The following is a 20,809-nucleotide window of genomic DNA, read 5'->3' as shown; positions in this document are numbered from 1 at the left end:
GGATGAGGCATACGTGGTTAAGAAAGCTTTTAGTTTAGGGAAAATGTGCAGCTGATCTCTTACGAACATAATATCCTTGGAAACCTGGCATAAATTGACATAAACCCTGAAAAATAAACCATGAACATTCACTTACATACATACCCACACGCATATTTCCCATGAAACTATTTTTGCCCTGTTGTCAAGAGCTGAGGAGGTAGCATGTGGTGGAGAAGCATCAGGAAGAATCAGAAGATTGAGGAGCTGGCCTTTGTTCTGCTGCTGATGCGCTATGTGGTCTCGAACAGATGGCAATCTCTGTGTCTCAAGTGACTCATCTGTAAACTGAGAAGGCCAGATGCAAAAGTCCCTTCCTCTGGATTTCTCAGATGGAAGACACTTTCTGACACAATAGTCTATAAGCACTACAGCTTTCTGGAAAGGTTTTGTTTGTTTCATTGGTTGGTGCCTAAGACTGGGGGATGCAGGCATGAACTCTGCAAGGTAGTCTTGTCCTTTGGCAAACTATAGAACCCTTATTCCAGCTATATTGTGACTACTTTCAGACTACCAGAAAGCCAAGTCTAAGGAGATAGTGCTTTAAACTTCACATTTCTTCTAAATACTTGATAGAAGTTCTTTCTTTCTCCCCCGACCCACCGCCCGTGCATGTAAGGAGTCACCTAACTTGACTGCACGTTTTGGGGGAAGTGGGGTTGGGGGGTGGAGTCAGGAATCCATTACGTATTTTTTTTTAAATCATGGACTCCTCATAAGGCATGGATTGGCACCAAATGTAACTGCTTTTTGCTATAGTTGTTAATTGATTATATTACATAATAAGGTGGGTACGAAAAGCAGAGCAATTCAAAGCAGCAGATAGTGATGAATATATTAAAAATTTCTTAGAGGTTGGGGTTGTGGGAGACGGGGGGGGGGGTATACAGCAGGCGACATCCCGAGGACCTTGGGTCCTGTTCAGCCACTCCCAAACCTCCAGAAACAGACCTAGGAGAGAAAAATGTGGACAGAGGAAAAGGAATGAAGCCCTGACATCTATTGAGCATGTTAAATTTGTCAAATAGTGTAAATTCTTCATAAACACCAAGAGGCGAGTTGAGATTAATTGATGAATTCACTCATTCATTCAGTAAATATGCATTCAAAATCTGCTACCTGCCAGATACTGTGCTGAGTGCTAGGTATTCAGTAGTGAGCCAAACAGTCCTGACTCTCCTGGGGCTTAGCAATGGAACTCTATGACTTTCCTTTTCATTACTTTTAACTATTCTCTGAGATAGGCAGGAATTCTATAGTTCTTGCTAAGTTGGACCTGAGGCAAAGGATTTGAGGCAAATGGGTATATTTGTGAGTCTTTCCCAGGTAGCACAGTGAGGGGGTGGGCAAGGGAGATAAGGAAGGGAGGGAGGCTAGGAAGGGGTTTGTAAATAAGTGGGTTACCCCGTGTGGTAAGTGAGGTTCAGTCTTGCTGGGGAACTCTCTGAGAGACTGTGTAGCACACATCTCAGAATTGACCTACACAGGGTACAAGGAAGCTGAAGTGTGCATCCACTAATTCTTATCCCTCATTAGTTGAGGCTGCTCCAGTCACTAACTCTGTGCCCTGCACTGGGGCCTAGCTTGATGCTGCCCAGAGAACCCTGCCACGCGAAGGTGCAGGGAGCCATGGGAGAGTCCAGGAACTGTCTGGGAGAGCTGGGAGCACGTGAGCTGGGTGGGGCACTGAGAGTGGTTACTGATTATCCTCATTTTATGGAAAAAGAAACTGAGGCTTGAGTGGTCACCCATCAAGTAGGTATTAGAGTTCATACAAAACCCAGCACTCTTCACTGCACCTTAGTCTTCAAACAGAGTGTGCAGCTATCCACCAACCCCAGATGGAAAGGCTTGGCATAAGCCTCTGGATGACATGAAGCAGTATCTGTGGAAGGATGGGTTAGAAGCCATGCTGGGCCAGAGGCTGCTGACATCAGATGGGACCACACAGGCTTGCAGACTAAGTCCTTTCTTAGTGTTTTTGAGTGAGCAGCCCCAGTGCAATATTGTGATTTATAAGAAATACATATTTGGCCGTTTGTGATCCAAATATATTTCCAATGTGCATTTGGTCTTTTTCCACAGTTACTGGTTCACAGCTTGGGCTTTCTTGTGATAACATCGATAAAGGGGTCTTTATTATGTTAATGAGGTGACTTTTGGAAAGCCCTTAGGCAATTTAAGAGTGGGGGCTTATTGTCAGGGGAACCAATCAAGTGATTAGGGGGTTGGAACTTATAGTCCTGCCCCCTGCACACCCGCACACACCTCTAGGGAGGGGAGAGGGGCTGAAGATTGAGTTCAGTTGTCTATGGCCAATGATTTAATCAATGCCTATATAATGAAGTGTTCATGAAAACCCAAAAGGACAGGGGTCAGAGGGTTGGCAAACACTTCCACACCTGGGAGGCCGTGCACGCCCCAACTGCACGGAGACAGAAGCTCTTGTGCTAGAAACACTTCTGGACTGCACCCTATGTATTTCTTCATCTGGCTGTTCATCCATATCCTTTATTAAATCCTTTAATAAACTGGTATGCTTATTAACATGTTTCCCTGAATTCTGTGAGCTGCTGTAGCAAATTAATCAAACTTTGTCAAAGAGGGGGTTGTGGGAACCTGTGATCAGAAGCACAGGTGATAACCTGGCCTTGTGATTGGTGTCTGAAGGGGTACCCGGCTGCTGTGGGGGCAGTCTTTTGGGACTGAGCCCTTAACCTGTGATCTGATACTAATTCCAGGTAGAGAGTGTCAGAATTGAATTAAACTGTAGGACACCCATCAGTGTAGGAGACTTGCTTGTTGTCTTGGGGAAACCTCCCCACACGTTTGGTGACCAGAAATGTAAGAAGGGAGGTAACTAGTGTGAGTAGTAAAGCAAACACACAGAAGATAGATGGAACTGAAACTTTTCTCTACAACACGTGGAAGACTGAGTTTTTCTTTCTTTCTTTTTTTCCTTTTCTTTAAAAGATTTATTTATTATATGAGAGAGAGGGGCAGAAGGAGAGGACGAGTCTTCAAGCAAACTCTGTGCTGAGCACGGAGCCTGACTAGGGGCTCGATCCCACGACCTGAGATCATGACCTGAGCTGAAACCAAGAGTCGGACACTTAACCAACTGAGCCGCCCAGAGGCCTGGTTTTTCTAATGAACCCAGGCTCTGAGCCCTTGTTGGTATGGAAGGAGGCTGACAGAAGAAAATGAGTGACTTCCTTTTTTACTCTGAAGGCTGGAAGCACAAGATGTTGAAAGTAGCTCAGTGTCATGGAAATTCATTTAGTCAAGTGGCCAGGTCCAGTTGTGACCAGCTTGTATAAGCCACATCACCTCCAGAAGCAGGACTCCATTTCCTCGTTTGTAAAGGGTTGCTGTTTGGATTGTCATGATGATTAAATGAGATACTACGTGTATCAGCCTGGCTCTCTGGGCAATAGAGCCTAAGACACAGTTTATGGGCTAACGGGTACTGAAGTGTTACCATGTTATTGGGCGCGATGTTGAAAACCCACAACAGTCTAAGAAAGATGGAGGAAGAGAGCAGCGTGTCTGCTGGCTCCCCATTGGTCCCATTTCTCACTGGTAAAAAGTTGCCCCTTAGGACGTGGATTCCCCGATACTGTTGAGTTGGGTCACCTGCCCCTCCTGGCAGCTACTGAAACAGAGTCATCATTTGTCAGGGTTGGAGGGCATATAACCTGGCACAGGAGCCCCATGACTCCCACCCCCAGGGAGACTGGACAAGACAAGGCAATGGTGGATGTGGCCAGGGCTTTGTGACAGTGGGAATGGGACATGCTGCCGCTGCAGCTGCTTCTGGAACAGAGTAAAGAGCTGAGGCCTGGCGGCCGGGAGGGACTGAGGTCTGCAGAGGTGCATAAACTGGGTCAGGCACAGTAGGTATAAAATACCTTTAAATGTGTAAAGAGTAAAGCAGGCCATTATTATAAATGACTCCAGATGTCCAGATTTCAGTTCTGGTGCCTAATTTTTATATTTTTCTTTCTTTCCTTTGTTGTCACTTGTCCTAGACAAGTATGTTCTTTCTATGTATTGTAATAAAAAATGTTTAATGAATAAATCAATGAAGAATATTACCTAATTTTATAGGCAACTCTCTAGATAAGGGCCCAAAGATGGATTTTTTTTCTCTCAAAAATAGATGTCATTTATTACACACTTATTCCATGTAATGGACCGAACACCTCCCAAATGTGACCTCAATCTTCACAGCCCCATTATTCTCCTTATTTTACAGGCATAGAGAAGTTAAGGATATTGTTTAAAGTCACACAGTCAGTATGTTGCCAGAAATGTGCTAGCGTTTTGTGACTTCTATATTCTGCTCATTTACTCTGTTTGCTTTTTGCATTTTAGGGTTCCTATGTGCAGTTTGTATGCCTGAGGTAACAGGAAGTGTTACTGGGCATGACCATCATGTTTCTGTGACCCTAGCAATGGGGACGGTCCTAAATGTTGCATCCCAATCACCTGATCACATACATTCCTATTCAAATTTTGCTTTCACATCAAAGTTACAGAATATTAAGTTCCACAAGGACAGAATCTGTGTCTACTTCACCTTTGTATTCTCCAAGCTCAGAAGAACACTGGTATATATTAAGCCCATAATATGGTAGGACAGATCATATAAGGCACAGCCGTAAGACTCTGAACATTAAGGCAGAGGTCCACAGAGCATGGCCCGCAGACCAAATCCAGTCTGCTGCCAGCTTGTGTAAATAAAGGTTTATTGAAACACTGTTAAGCCCATTCATTTACATATTATCTGTGGCTGCTTTTGTGTTTGTGTTACAAAGGCAGAGTTGAGAAGTTGCAACAGAGACCTTATGGCTCATAAAGGCAAAAATATTTGATATGTGGTCCTTTATATAAAAGTTTGCTCACTCATGCCCTAAGGTATGCTTGGAATGGATTCAGAAGCTGCAGTAAAAAGTTTAGATGAATAGAAAAGGATTAGGTTATAAAAATACCCTCCTCCTGCCCCTCCCTTCTTTGCAGATGAAAATAAAACATAGTTATTGTAATGTCATGTTAAACGTATAAAAATGGAACCAAGTCAAATGCCTAACAATCGAGGTGTGATTTACATGCATGTGGAATGCTGTGCCACTGTTGAAAATGCCGCCATAGGAGTACAATTTATAAACAGCAAACAAAGGGTTACAACATAATACATGTAAAAAAATCAAAATCCTAAATTCAATTTAATTCCACTTGTGTGCCAAAAATGTATATACATTTATAAGGTAAAGAAATGTAGAAGGAAAGAGCAGAACATTACCAATGTTCTGATGATAGAATTCTGGATCATTTTGATTTTCTATTCTTTTCTACAATGCACAGGCATTTTTTTCCTCAATACAAAATTGAATTTTGAAGACATTTAAAAAACATAGAGAATAATCTCTCATAATATGAGAATACGAAAAAAAAGTCCAGAACCATGTCTTTGTGAAGAGGGATGGCTAGTTAAGGGCCCTCCCAGCTTTTTTCTCCTAAATTTCTCTTTCCTCTGGGGCTTTTTCTCCTTTAGAGTATTGTGGCCTCCATGACATCCGGCTCCAGGGAGCCCATCTCCCCGTAAAAACTGGAAAAGTATGAATCGAAACAACTTTTCCTGTTTTCCTTCGCTAAGTTGAGACAGGCTGACATTTTCAAAAAGAACTTTAATACTCAGAGAACAAAAAGGCAGTAATTACAGAAAATACAAAAGGCATAACAGTTGTCATGTTTAAAACACAAGCTTCTAGGCCTCTGAAGGGCTGGTTCCTGGTGGAATCCGAAGCAAACCTGGCCCTGCCGGAGCCTTGCCTAATTCCCCTGAAGTGGGCACCATTACGTTTCTGCCACCTGGAATTGGTCTTGGGCCAACAAGTCTCCGTATTAGTCAAGAACAAAATATACCCTTGCTCTATCCATCTGGGGCTTTCCCACTTGGCTCTCCTCCAGGAGGCATTACAGTTCATCCAGAGATCACTGACAAGGTAAGAGACCCTCATACCACACGCACACAATACACACACACACACACTATACACCTGTAGAGAACGAGATAACTCATCATTTGGTTTTTTGGGTGAGTATCTCTTGCCCCTCACATGCAGGCAAGTGGCCAAGTTAAAGTCCATCCAGTTCAGGTTTATAATATGACAATTTATTGCATGTCCAAATGCCAAACACCGCATATATGCAGCAACAGGACATTTTCAGGGGTCTCTATCTTAATGTACAACATAGATATCCAGGATGCATCAAACCCCAAAACTTCTCACCTTTACCCTCACTCATGCTGTTTAGTGCCCTTGTGATATCACTTCCCCGCTCTCTTGTTTTCAAGAAGCCTTCCCTGTAGACCCTACAAAGAAGTGATTTCTCTCTCCACTGAAATCATGAAACCTTGCTCACATCTCCTTGTACCTTGTGCCCTAAAACTGATCTGTGCTGAAACTCATTGCATCCCTTTCTTTTGTCTCTGTAAGCAGCTTGCGGGTAAGAACTATTTTTTTTCATGTTGTATCCCTCTCTTCAGGTTTTAAAATCCTCTCATGTGACAGAGAGGCTCACAAATACTTGTTGAATTATTGAATAAATGTATTTTAGTGATTACAGAGAAAGTCTAAAGAGATCAATCTAGGATCAATTCATGGAAATTCCCAGGAGATCAATTTATACTCAGTTTAAAAAAGAACTTTCTCAGCGTCCACACTGCTTAATGTTTAATGGATTTTTTTTTTTTTTCTGGACAATACCATTGGGTGTATTCTATTCAAGGTGAAAGTCTACTTTTGAGGAAGATCATAATGGGGATTCACATGAGAGATGAAGGATTGAATAAGATGTCCTCTAAAATTCTTTTCAGCTTTATCTTCCCTGTAGTCCTAAATCCAGATGCAGGCAAGAAATCTCATTGGAATAAATTTTTATCTTTTGCTCAGGCTGTCAGCAGGTGAGACTATTCTGCATTGTGTGTATCTATCATTAGCTATTTTTCTTTTTCCTACCTAGTCCTCCTTTCTCAACCATAGCTGTTAAACTCTATTATGTGTCATCATAACATCTAAAAATCATCAGCAACCACTGAAGAGTAACTGACACTTCTTGGGAATCCATGAAGTGCATTATTTTATTTGAGGATAACTTGGTTTTTAGTTAAAATATTTGCTAGGTTTCTCTCCCCTGTCTTCCCTTAAAGGGCTAGTTTCCTGAAGCTGGGTCTCAGTTTGTGAGAATTGCCTTGTTCTACTGCCTAGCCTACCTGTGCTACTGAAATCCTCTTTGCAGCAACCAAATTACTTTCTCTGAATCCAATTTATACAGTGACAGATGGGGGATTCCAAAAGGGAAAGTTCCATTCATATCCAGCAAAGCATCTTTACGGGAAGAAAGTTAGGAACAAACTTGGCGACATACAGAAAAATTTAACTTCTGGAAACCGTCATCTTCCATTTTTAAATTATTTCTTTATAAAGTGGTTGGGCCCAGAATAAGTTTGTGCCTATTTTCAGACACCCATATTAACCATTAGTGAGTGATGATGAATTTACCTTACTAAGCAATTTTGCAAAATTGGTTTTCATTTTTTTCCTATCCCCCTCTTTGAATGTTTGTACCATTCACGTCACAAGCACTATTTTTTTTTATTTTTTTTAAAGATTTTTTTTTTTTTAATTTATTTGAGAGAGAGAGAATGAGAGAGAGAGCGAGCATGAGGGGGGGAGGGTCAGAGGGAGAAGCAGACTCCTCGCTGAGCAAGGAGCCTGATGCGGGACTCGATCCTGGGACTCCAGGATCATGACCTGAGCCGAAGGCAGTCGACAAGCACTATTTAATAAGTATACAATTCAAGAAATGAAATGCCCAATTTCTAATTTCACCCCTTTTTCCTCTTTTTAAAAAATTCATATTTACAGAATTACTCTGGTTCCAAACTGTTGTATATGTGAGATTTTTAACATAAATGATCCGCTATTAGGTCAATTTCTTTGTCTGTTAGCTTATGTTGTTTGGATTTTCCTCGTTCTGAAAACCAGCAATGTTGCTTCAGCTGCTGTTTGACACATTTGTAAGTACAATCACAAGATTAAAAATGCCCCATACAGAGTATAAGACGGCATGCTAGACTTCTATGGGAACCCCCACATGGCTGTTAAAGAGTAGAAACTGAGGTCCTAAGATTGTAAGCAATTTGCAGACTACCACACGCCAGGTTGGTGACAGTAATAATAATGATCACAAACTTTATTGGGCACTCATGATGCTCCAGTCAGTCTTCTAAATGCTTTTCCATTATCTACTCATTTAATCCATTCATTCTTTGGGATTGTTGCTATTATTAATAATAGGTGAGAAAAAATGAGATGTGGCAAGATTCAATATTTTGCCTAAGGTTCCCAAGCTAGTAAGTGATGGAATCAGGATCTGAAATCGGGCAGAATGGTTCCCAAACCTTGCTTGTACACATTATGCTAGTCTGCCTTTTTGTCAGAAATACGTGGACTCATTTTGTGTACAGTCTATAAATGTCGGCATATATATAGAAGAGGAGAAATACACACACACACATACACATACGTATATCCTACATGTATATTGTTCTCTTACATTTGCAAAGCTCTGCCTCTAAACGGGGAAAGGATGACTAACAGTTCCTTCTGGTTGGTTGATTATCATAATACAAATTCCTACAAATGGAAAGCCATTGCCCTAGCTAATCTTAACATCCCTACATCAGTAGCTATTTCAAGAAAAAGCAATTCCCATCTGTTATAGAAACATATTTGGTGACAGCACACATCTCCTATCCTAGTACCAGCCCATTGCAATGCAATGGTGAAAACAGCATGATTTTCTTCGTTAATTCTGGAAAGCTCTATCTAAGCCAACACATGTGAAGGGACTCAATGCCTTCTTGGTTGTAATCTGCAAAAGCATGACTATTAACCTTTGTCTCTCCTTTTGAATTCACCCAATGGTCAGATGTATGTAACGATCGAATCTTTTGGTTTTATGTGCTTTCCTCAGAACATAATAGACATCTGACATCTGTTATTTTTCTGCTGAGCAAATTTTTCCTTTAGGGAAATAGTCCACCCCCACCTGGTGGAATTATCATTTACATGGTTTTGCCTTTCCTGTGACAGGGATGGGTTTGTAGGAGCCAAGGGCAGGCCACCCCAAGATGGACCACTTTGGCATGAAGATTATTTTAGATTAAAAAGCAACAAGGGGGGCCTGGGTAGCTCAGTCTGTTAAGCTCTTGGTTTCAGCTCAGGTCATGACCTCATGGGTCCTGGGACTGAGCCCCATGTTGGACTCCGGGCCTCAGTGGGGAATCTGCTTGAAGATTCTTTCCCTCTGCTCCTTCCCCCACTTGCTCTCTCTCACTTTTTCTCTCTCTGTCTCTCTAAGATAAATCTTAAAAAAAAAAAAAAAAAAGCAATAAAACCCCAGCAGAATCAGGAAAAGCTCTTTACCTTTGCCCTCAACTGCCTAAAAAAAAATTTAGATAGAGTACCTGCTCTAGGAAGAGAGCTTTTACCATAGATAACTGGGTTATGGATAACAATATGAACTAGGTATGGTAGACAGGGAGAAACCTAGCAAGACCTGTTTGATCAAAGTCCTCTTTGTCACGTTGTTTCTGAGTGGTCCAGGGAACATTTATTTACCAAATATTTACTCTTTTGTATCTTCCTGTGAATTCCATTCCTTCCCTTTGAAGTCCTAGATTCCTATCCCCTTCTTAGTTCTGGATGCCATATACACCTCAGTTTGCCTGACTATCTTTGGAATTTCATGTCTGTGTGGATTCCCCATATGTACAAAATTAAATTTGATTTTCTCCTGGTAATCTGTCTCATGTCAATTTGATTCTGAGTCCGGCTAGAAGGACCTTGAAGGGGAGTGGAAATTCTTCCTCCTCAGACTGGCCAATCACCGTGTCTTGCCTGACTGGATGCCTAGATTGTTTCAGGGATAGGCATGTGACCAAAGGTGTGACAGTCAGAGTTCTTCCCGAGACTTCTGCATGAGCCATTGAGAAGAGGATCTTTCCTCTCTTAAAGATTTCTAGGTATAAGGGTAGCGTAAGCCTGGAATTGCTGAGAGCCTTTGTTGGCATGTGAAGAGATTCTGCCTGAAAATTAAACCAAAAAAGAAGACAAAAATAGATTAAAGGAAGGGAGAGAAGAGATACAAAACCTTAAACCCTTGAATTGAGCCACATCTGAAGCTAGGATCTAATTTGGCATTTCGGTTGTGCCAGCTTAAGCATAAGGGGAGTTTCTGTCTCTTATAACCAAGAGTCCTAATACATGGACTCCTAGAACCTGAGAATTAGTAAGAATTTTAATGCTCTAATCTCCCACTTGGTAAGTAATGCCATATATCGCACTTGGTTGTTTACCCAGGTTTTCTCTCTGCTTGAATTCCTCTAGTGACAGGAGGTTTGCTATCACACTTGGCAGTTCATTCCACCGTGGGACAACTATAATTCCCAGACAGTTTATTTTTCCTAGTATCAAACAATTTGCCTTCTTAAACTTTCCCTTCACTAATCTTACTGATGTTCTCTGGAGCTTCACAGAAAAGTCAACTTCCTTCTTAAAATAATTGAAGACAGTTATCTTGTCTCATTTCTTTCAAACATTCCTCAACTTTATTTGAAAGTTAACAGACTGCTCTGCTCTTCACCCTGCCACATCAGGGTTCATAAATACTCTAAGTGCAAGGACCCTTAAAACTTCCATTTAGCTATCCCAGAAGCCACCTGGGGAGGTCAAAGAGGCTGTTGTTCATCCCCAGATCTCCTTTAGCTGTGTTTTGTTTATGTTTCTGCATACTGCTTCATCTGAAAAAAAAAAAAAAAAAAGATTGGATAGTTACTGCACTTGTTGGTTTTCAGGCTTCTTAAACTATTCTCTAATGCCAGAAGTAATCAGAATATGAAAAAAACTCTCTGGATGAGGATTGATTTGCTCAAAATTCATTTAGGTTATTCTTGGTCATGACGCAAGGGTTATGCTTTTAGCGAGGAAGCCTAGAATTGCTTCTATTTCTGGAAAGCTCGGAATCCACTGAAATTCTTGGATCTTTTATGTATAAACAGCTACCACACCTGAATATTTATGTGTTCCTAATTAAAATACTGATACTAATGATGAAAGGGAGAAATGGATTAATCTTTGGATTTGAGGGTTTTAAGTACATTTTCTTGGCAATATCAATATGCTTTATGTAAAATTAAAGTATAATTTCTTTCAAAAAATTCACAAATGTAACCCCTATAATAAGAAGCCAATTCAGAAATGCTTAAGGAAAAAAACATAATAAACTTCCTCATTGCCTCTACTTTTACTTCCTTGAGGGAATCAATGTGAACCATCTGGTTTGTATCCCACACCATTTTATATACTCATAAATACATACACATATGTCAATTTACTTTTGAATCTTAAAAAATATTTTTTTTTGTGGATTGAACAAATGCTTATGGAGTATTTATCATGCATCAAGCACTAGTCTAAACATTGAGTTTACAGAGTGAATGAAACAAAACCCTGACCTTCGTGGAGCTTATATTCTGATGATGGAGAGAGATAATACACAAGGTAACTGGGTAAAATCCATGGTATTATTAGATAATGACACACATTAAGGAAAAAAGTAAAGTAGAAAAGAAGGATTAGAAGCAGTAAGGGGTTGTATTTTACTCACTGTAATCAGTCAGGACTTTAACATGAACAATTAGTTGTACTGGGGGCAAGGGATGATTAAATACCAAATCCCTGGGGCAGGAGTGTCCTTGTGTGTTCAAGGAATACCTGGGGGCGCAGGTCTGCTGTAGTAAAGTGACTGAGGGACAGAGTAAAAGGCAGTGAGGTTAAATCAACAGTGGGGGTCAGTTCCTGTAGGTCCTTAAAATTTTACTAAGGACTTTGAATTTTACTCTGAAAGAAACTGATGTTGATCCAGGGAATAACACCCTGATGTACATTTAACAGGGTCACTTTGGTTGCCATGCTAAGAATGGACTGATGTACAAACAGGGAGCCCAGTTGTAAGGCCATTGCAGTAATCTCGGTGAAAAATGATGGAGCAAGGTGGAGGAAGTGGGTGTGTCATGAAGTGATGGAATTCTGGATATATTTTCAAGGTTGAGTGCTCAGATTGAGTGCTGAGGGATGAGATATGGGGCGTTAGCCAAAATGTAGAGCCAAGGATGATATCAAGGCTTTTATGCTAAAAACTGGAAGAAGAGTTGCAATAAACTCAGATGAGACAGATTGCCAAATGAATAGGTATTTTCAAGAGACAGACCAGAAGTTAAATTTTAAGGCATGGTTAAGTTTGAGATGCCAGTTGGACATTATTTTAATAGCTCTGTAATATGTCATAATGTAATTAATCTAACTATTCCTTTGTTGCTGAAATTCAGATTGTTATCACACTTTTGCAAGTATAAACATCACTGCAACTTTTCCAAGGTGAGATTCTTGTTGGCCATCTCCCAGCTTCAATGTCACCTGCTCAGAGGGCCCTTTCTTGATCACCCATTTTAAAATGACAAGTAGACACACTGCTCCATTTAGAGTCTCTACATAACATTGATATGTATGCCTGATATTTTTCCATCTCTTTTCCATTTATCATCTATCTCTGTCCCTTAGAATGTAAGACCGTGGCACTTGTCTTTCTTTCATGATTGGCACAGAGTAGGTACTCAATAAATACTTATTGAAAGAATAAACACTATATATGTATGCAGATCCTCACACAGTGGCCCTTTTGTTTTATAAGATAGATTTCCCAAAAGTGGTATTGCTGTGTCAAGTTGTATTTTTAATTGTACTGATATTGCCAGATTAATTTTCTAAAAGGCTATAGCAATCCATTCTTCCACCAACAAAGTGTGAAAGCAGTCATTTCCCTGCATCAGTTGAAGCCCTGGGTGATTTTATCCTTTGATGTTTTGCTTCAGCACTGCTTTCTCATTTTTCAGTCGTTCTACTTCTAATGTCTCCTAGTAGCTTAAGTAATTCACATAGAGTTAATGAACTCCTATATAAAGCAGCAAACAATTTCTCTAAGTCTCTTTGAAATCATCTTAAAAACTGTACTCACTTTTAACTTCTAGGATTGTTTGGTCTTGTGAGTGGAGGTGGTTTATCAAGGATAGATTTAACTCTTCAGCCCCTTTCTCTTTAGAGCTTGGGAACTTGAAATCACTAAGAAAACAAGGTCTTTCTCATTACTATACAAATGGTTTTTTAAAAAGAGATTTATTAGAAGAAGTTCTGTAAATCCATATTTTAAAATGCATACATGTTGGATCATTCTAGGAGAGGGATGTGAATAATGGTATAATTAGTGTAATAAATTTTGGGTCCATGTTGAAAATAATTTATTTCTGCATAAAATCTGTGAGGCTGTGAAACCTTCCAGCTCAAACAGATTATTTACATCTCCATTTAGGAGAGGTAGACATTGATTCCCCTCTCTCAAATGGTCTTTTCAAGAGCTCCATCCATATCATTCTTCTGTGAAGAACCTTTTCTTCCTTGACTGCCATTTGCCCTTCATTGTTCAGTTTGAATATCTTGTTTTTATCCAGCTGTGGTTTTCCTTCCTCTCTAGGAGTCAAAATATGTTTAAAGTAAGAGTACATGAAGCTTGAGACTTTGAGTTCAGATACCTTTCCCGCTCTGAACCTGCTGTATGTGATGCTAACTCCACAATCTCATTGTTCTAATTTTTCCCGCATAAATATGTTGGGTGCAAGAATGTCTGTCATCTAGACAGGTAGACTTGCATTGTTAAAGTCACAGTACCCCAAAGTCCCAAATCTGGCCAAAACTGTTATGTAAAAATTTCATTGCTGACAAATCAGGTCAGCAACAGCATTTATTGAACTCCTAAAAACAGGCACTGAATAAGGTCTGCCCCCAATCTCTCATCTACAGTTCCAAATCCCAAAACCTCTGAAATCAGTAAGACCTGATCTGAAAGGTAAACCTCCTAAAATGACTTGAAGCTCTTTATAGTTTTTATTCCACTTAAATAGTTAACAGTTATCTGCAAAAATATTAATGTGCACTATTATAAAGTACTGATGAGATTCCACTGGAGGTGATAAGTAATACAAGGTTTACATAGCATATTACCTATCAAAATCCAAAATAATTGGAATTCTGGAACATCAGGGTTTGGGGTGAAAGCTTGTGGACCTGTAGGTAAATCTATATGAATATTGACTGCATACACAATGATAATATCTCATATTTATAAAAATATAGAGACAATTAAAGTATCCAACAGCAGTAGCATATCAGTAATGAAGGAGATAAATGAAGCAAAGTTGCGCTAAGGTCTTTTTGTTGACCAGAAGAATAAAAAGCAAAGGTAATTTCTATGGTAACCACACAAAGAATAAAAAATGTGTGTAAATTTCAAACTAACAGAGGAAAAATGAAATATAAAAAAAAAATCCTTAAGAAATCCAAAACAAAGCAAAAGAGGAGAATAAAAGAAACAGAACAAGCAAGAAAAATGTAAACACACAGAAATATACATTAAATTTAATAGAACTAAATGTTCCATGTAGACATAAAAATAAACACACACACACACACAAATATATATATAATATATATTAGAATAAATAAACAAAACAAAGCAAAAACTCATTTGGGATTTCTCCTAAAACTGAATGGACACATTCTACACATAAAGGTATAGAAAGGTTAAAAAATAAAAGGAAAAGAAAATATATTGCATGGAAACACTCACCAATGGAATGCTAGTATGGTTATATTAATAACAGAAATTCTAGACCTTAAACAAAAAGATTTACTAGAGATAAAATAATTTCATAAAACTAAAAGATTTAATTCATCAGGAACACATAACAATTCTAAATTTCTATGCTTATAATAACATATTTTCAAAATATATAAAGTAAAAATATAAAAACAAGAAGATATAAATTTATAAAACTAATAGGACAATTTAAAATACATGTCTCTGAGTAACTGATAGAATAATCAAAAGATCAGTAAGGATCCAGAAAATTTGAACAATATTGTTAAATAAGTTGACCTAAGGGACATAAATAGAACATTAAGTCAAATAACTGCAGAACATGTATTATTTTTCAAGCACATGCAGAATATTTATAAAAATGCATCATATATTGAGTCATAAAACAAGTTTGAATAAATTTCAAATGTTTGAAATCACACAGAGTATTTTCTGTAAGCCCAATACAATTATTCTAATAATAACTCACATGTGTAGATATTAAGAAATGTATTTTTAAATAGGTTTTTGGTTAAATAAAATATGATGATGAATATTGGAATATATTTTAACCAACTAAGAAGAAAATGCTGCACATCAGAAATCACAAATACAGCTAAAACTGTGTTTAGAGGGAAATTCATAGTTATAAGTTTATATAGTAGAAATTAAGAAAGCCTGAAAAGGAATAAGCTAAGCATTTACATAATGAAGTTAGAAAAACATAGCAAAACAAATACAAGAAAAGGAAAGAGGGTAACAGTAGAAATTAATTAAAAGATTGCAAATATGCAATAGAGAGAATCAACAAAGCCAAGAACTGCTTCTTTGAAACACTTAAGTTGATTAACCACTGCTGAGACTGATCAAAAAGAGATAAGACACAAATAACTAATAATTATGAAAATATAACATTTTCAATCCTGTCAATATTAAAAGAGTAATGAGTTATGATATACCATTTTATACCACTAAATTAAAAAAATAAATCTTTCAAAATTGACCCAGAAGAAAAAAAAACTGAATAATCTTATACTCATTAAAGTAATAAGATATTTAATTAAAAATCTTTCTACAAGTAAACTCCAAAGTCAAATGGCATTACTGGAGAATTTTTCCAAACATTTTAGGAGAAAAGTAATTTTAATCTTACATAAACTCTTTCAGTGAATAGAAAAAAGGATATACTCCTCAACATATTTTATTAGGCAAGCAAAGAATTTATGAAGAATAAAAGTTGTAGATCAGGGCAACCCTCTTGGGTCCCCTCCTTCTTCGGGAGCTTTGTACTATCACTTGATAAATTTTGCTTTGCTGTCCACACACACACAAAAAAAAGGAGATCAATCTCACTGAAGAACATATATATAGAAACTCTAAATTAAATACTATTAACAAAGGAAACAACAGTATATTAATATATATATTTCTATATATGTTATATGTAGAAATAATACAATCATGACAGTGTTAGGTTTATCTCAGTAATGCCATATTATTTATCCTTACATCTGAATAAAAAAGTTATATGACTATATCATACTGTCTCTTACTTTTGTCCCTTTTCCACCACTTGAGGGAGGTTGGGAAGGCATTATTAATCCCAGTCTATGAGAAAGAAAGGAAGCCTTAGAATCATCCAGCAACTCACATACTGCTTATGTATAAACACACTCCTAAGACATGACAGATAAAATTCAAGTCCAGCTTTCTTGTTTGCAGGTCTACACATTTTCATTGTCTACACATTTCATTCATCACACATTGACATTTTAGAAGGTCCTGTTGGTAATTAGATGCTCAGGGCACATTTCTATTAGCTCTTTTTTTTTTTTTTAAACTGTGGAATTACTGAAGAGAAACCAAACTCACACATACATTTCTTCCTGATTTGAGAATGCTTTAATTAGCTTGAGTTGTTTAGCCACAGCTTGTTTGAAGCTGAACTTCCTGCACTTTAAATCAATTTTCTACTCAGCTTCTTTGAGAAGGCTGTTCCTTCCTAGCCTCCTTAGCCTTTGCAGAGAAAGCATAGGTGGACTAAATTCTCTAGAGATATTTTTTTCCCTGAAGTCTCTTCTGCCCTCCCACACAAATGCTGGGACCTCATCAACACCTTCCGCAGGAGCTCATTCATTTCTGCCCCTTTAACCACAGAGAACTCAGCAGTTCTTGGAGCTTCTCACCAGAGAAATAATAGAATATGCTGACAGGTGTTTCTTTGGCATCTTGATATAATTAGAGAGATTTGCATCTCCTGATTGTTCACACTCCTCAGGAACAACGTGAGTTAATGACAGCACAGGGTCCTAGTTTTCCTGCTTTCCTTCACAGAATGAAAGAACTGAAAAGGGCCTATTTTATAGAACTGTTCCTTCTTTTCACAAATGAGGAAATAGAGGCTCAGAAGGGAAATGACCTGCCTAAAGTGAATTTGTGATTGAGAAAGAATTAGAAACCAAATATTCTGACTCTTAAGTCTATACTCTTTCTGCAGTGCTATGTTGCAGAAATTTATAAGATCCACTACATCTTGGTGCTTGTGTTATTTAGACAGTAGGGGTTGAATTACAAAAAGATCATCATTGTAGGCATGTTTAGAGAATAGCCTCTAAATTCAGGAGTATCTCAGATTGCTAAAATCCAAAGCATCGTCAAATGTTACTGATAAAAATATAATTGCAAGAAGACACAAAAGAAGTAAGAATGGGTTGAGAGGAATGGCTCTTGGGATTATGATATAAGATAGCTAAGACCTTTTAAACTGAATATAGAAATATTATTAATCATTGTGACAAATATTATGAAGAATCCTTTGGGGCAAGTGTGCTCCTCAAAGCATTTCTATTAACCTAAATATTGGAAAACCTGGTTGTGTGGGTTTACCTAGGTAGTCTGGTTGGTTGGTGGAAAAGAATCTGAAATTGAAATGAGAAGACATGGGTTGTAATTCTGATTTAAAGTGGTTAGCAAAGTTCGTCCATTTCTCTGAATCCTAGTTTCTCACTGATAAAATGAAGAAAAGACTAGATTTGTAGTTTCTCAAATTTTAGCGTGCATAAGAATCACCTAGGGCATCAAGTGAAATGCAGATTCCAGGGGCCCATTCCCAGTGATTCTGATTCATTGATTTGGGGTAGGTCCATAGAGTCTACATTGTATCAAACTCAAAAGAGGCTTCTAGGGTCACACCTGAAGAAATGAAAATATACTGAAGATCTAATATTTGGAACATTTGCTTCCCACCTGCTAAAACCTAATAAATGCTAAAATTCTCTGCCACTCAATAGCACTTTTAGAACATTACCTGTTTCTGATTTGGGTCATAATGACATACTTCAATTTATGTATCAAATTTATAGGCTTTGTGGAGGCCAATGCAGCCCAGCAGGAGGGAACCTGAGTCTGAATTCCAAGGCAAAGTATTAGCCTATTTGGCCATGACTTCATTTCCTTACACTACCCAGGTGAATGTGAAAGGTCTCTAGTGCTTTCAAAATAGTAGAACAAGGAGAAGCCCTTCCAATTTTTTAATTAAGCAAGCTTTGATCTTCAAGGCTATAATTGCTCTTGACATCTAACTTATTACTTAATTAAAACATGGTGAAATAGGGACTTCACTTCTAGAAAAATAAAGAGTCATGCTTATTTCTATTTTATGAAAGTCCTTCTTTTATCTGGAAGGTATGGGCTGAGGTTATCACTAGACTGATGGAGAGAGTCCAGCAAGCACCAAACCTGAGGTGAATCATTATCCTTCTGAAACAACTAGAGCTTATGAAATTATCAGGCAGAGAGAGAGAGAGAAAAAAACAAAAAGCAGAACTAAATCATTTTGTTGAGTTATGTCAGAAGATGGAACAATAAAAAATTAAGGATGATGGCATTTCAATGAGCAACTGAATAGGAATAATTATTTCTCCCTGTTTTAAAAACAAATATAAAATGATACCAATTTTCTTTCTTTATGTGCTTTTTTTTTTCCCCATGGCTTTTTAAGTACCTTCGTATCTGCAGGAAAAAAAAATTTGATGAGCCCCCCCCTTTTTTTGACACTGAGGCTTTTAAATGATAATTTTTTTTTTTTTAAAGACCAACATATTTTCCCTTCTCCATTTTCAGAGGGAAGACTTAAAAAAAAAACAACATAAAATATGAGGGCAACAGAAAAAGGAAATTACAAGTATGGGAGTATAGATGATTTCTGTAGATCATCCTAGTAACTTGGAAAATGTTTAGAAGTATTACTGCATCATTAAATATGTTTGAATGTTATAGTGACTTAACTAGATAAATCAACAGAGCTCCTATTCATTGAAGAATTGTCAGCCTTCTAGCTTAATTGGTTAGAATGACTCAGCAACTCAGCATAAAATTTGTAGTGATGAGATAATGGAATCCTAACATGTTGGGAGTGAGAAGGAGTCTTAGAGATTGCTGATTCCAGATCCTTCTTTTTATAGACATGGAAACTGAGGCCAAGGAAAGGACACAGAAAGCACAGTAGGTATGTAGTAGAATCAGGAGATTAATTCAACCCTTCCTGACTCCCTCCTTGCCCCAATCTAGTGCCATTTTCCCATCACTTTAAGAATGAGATACTGTCTACATGGCCACATTAGTTATCTCTTCTAGAATTTCCCTCTGGGAAAGAGAAATAAAGCTAGTTTTTGCTTTGAAGATTAACATTTACATTTAAGATGTCTTTTTAGCTTAAGTGTCTGTGTGTATTTACAGTATTTGAGTCATGCCTTCTTTCACTAAGTACTCTTCCATAAGAATTTTCCAATGTCATCAATTTTCTTTGAAAAAATGATTTGGCAGAGTTGCATCCCATTTAATCAAATTGACCATAGCATAATCTCCACTTATTAACTTTAAAATAATATTTACCTTTTTAAATAGTGATGGACATTTTTTTAATCAAAATCTGTGACTGCATTATTGATTATTTTCTTAGTTGAGTTCCCAGACTCAGAATATCTGGGAAAGGGCAACCACCCCCCCACCTTTTTTTTGTTTGTTTGTTTGTTTTGGCTTTTGACACATCTTGCCTTTGGAGTCTTCAAAAGAGGCTAATAAATAGGACTCCTCTTCCCTGCCTGGATTCTGAACAGTGAGAAGAAAAAAAGTAAGGCAGATGGAAGTAAAAATGTCACACAATTATTAAGATCAGAGTAGAAGATATATCTTAGCCTAAGAGCCCATGGCCCTCCTAACTAAATCCTGTGGTTAGACTTATGGCATGTGAGGGTAGGGGAGAATGTATATCTGCTTCCTGTGGGCAATGCACTCACAAGAGAAAAAAAGGGAGCAGTTGAGAGGAGCATGCATAATTTCTTTTCTGAAAATTACCTATCATGTAAGTCACTTCATTTACTCTTGGTGCACCCAGTAAATGAGCAGAAACATCTAGGAATAACATACATATTGAAATTCTGTCTACATGGAAAGACATATCAAGAGCGGAAGAAGTAGGAGGAGAGGATTCAAGATGGTAACATATGAAGATCCTTAGCTTACCTTCTCCCATGGACACAACAAATCTACAACTACATATGCAATAATTCCCTCTGAAGGGGACCTAGCAACTGGATGAACAGAGCTGCCGCAACAAGGGACAGTAATGAGACAGGTAGAGGAAGTGAAGATACAATCTTGTTAAGCCCCAGTCATGGCATTCCATAGTAGGGAGGGATCTCAAAGGTATGGACTTTTCCCTGAGGAGTGAGAGATTTAAGCTTCACATCAGACACCCCAATCCTTAGATCCTGCACAGGAGAAATGAGTCCCCAAAACACCCAACTTTGAAAAACAACAGAGAGTATGTCCAGGAAAACTATAGAACTGTAAGGAAAGGAAAACCTGCTCTTAAAATGCTAACACACAGACTCACTCAACACAGAAACCAGTATAAAAACAAGATCAAAGATCATAGAGATCATTGGTG

This window comes from Phoca vitulina, unplaced genomic scaffold, assembly GCF_004348235.1.
Source record: "Phoca vitulina isolate PV1807 unplaced genomic scaffold, GSC_HSeal_1.0 scaffold154, whole genome shotgun sequence".
NCBI lineage: Eukaryota > Metazoa > Chordata > Mammalia > Carnivora > Phocidae > Phoca > Phoca vitulina.
This window is presented reverse-complemented; position numbering follows the sequence as displayed.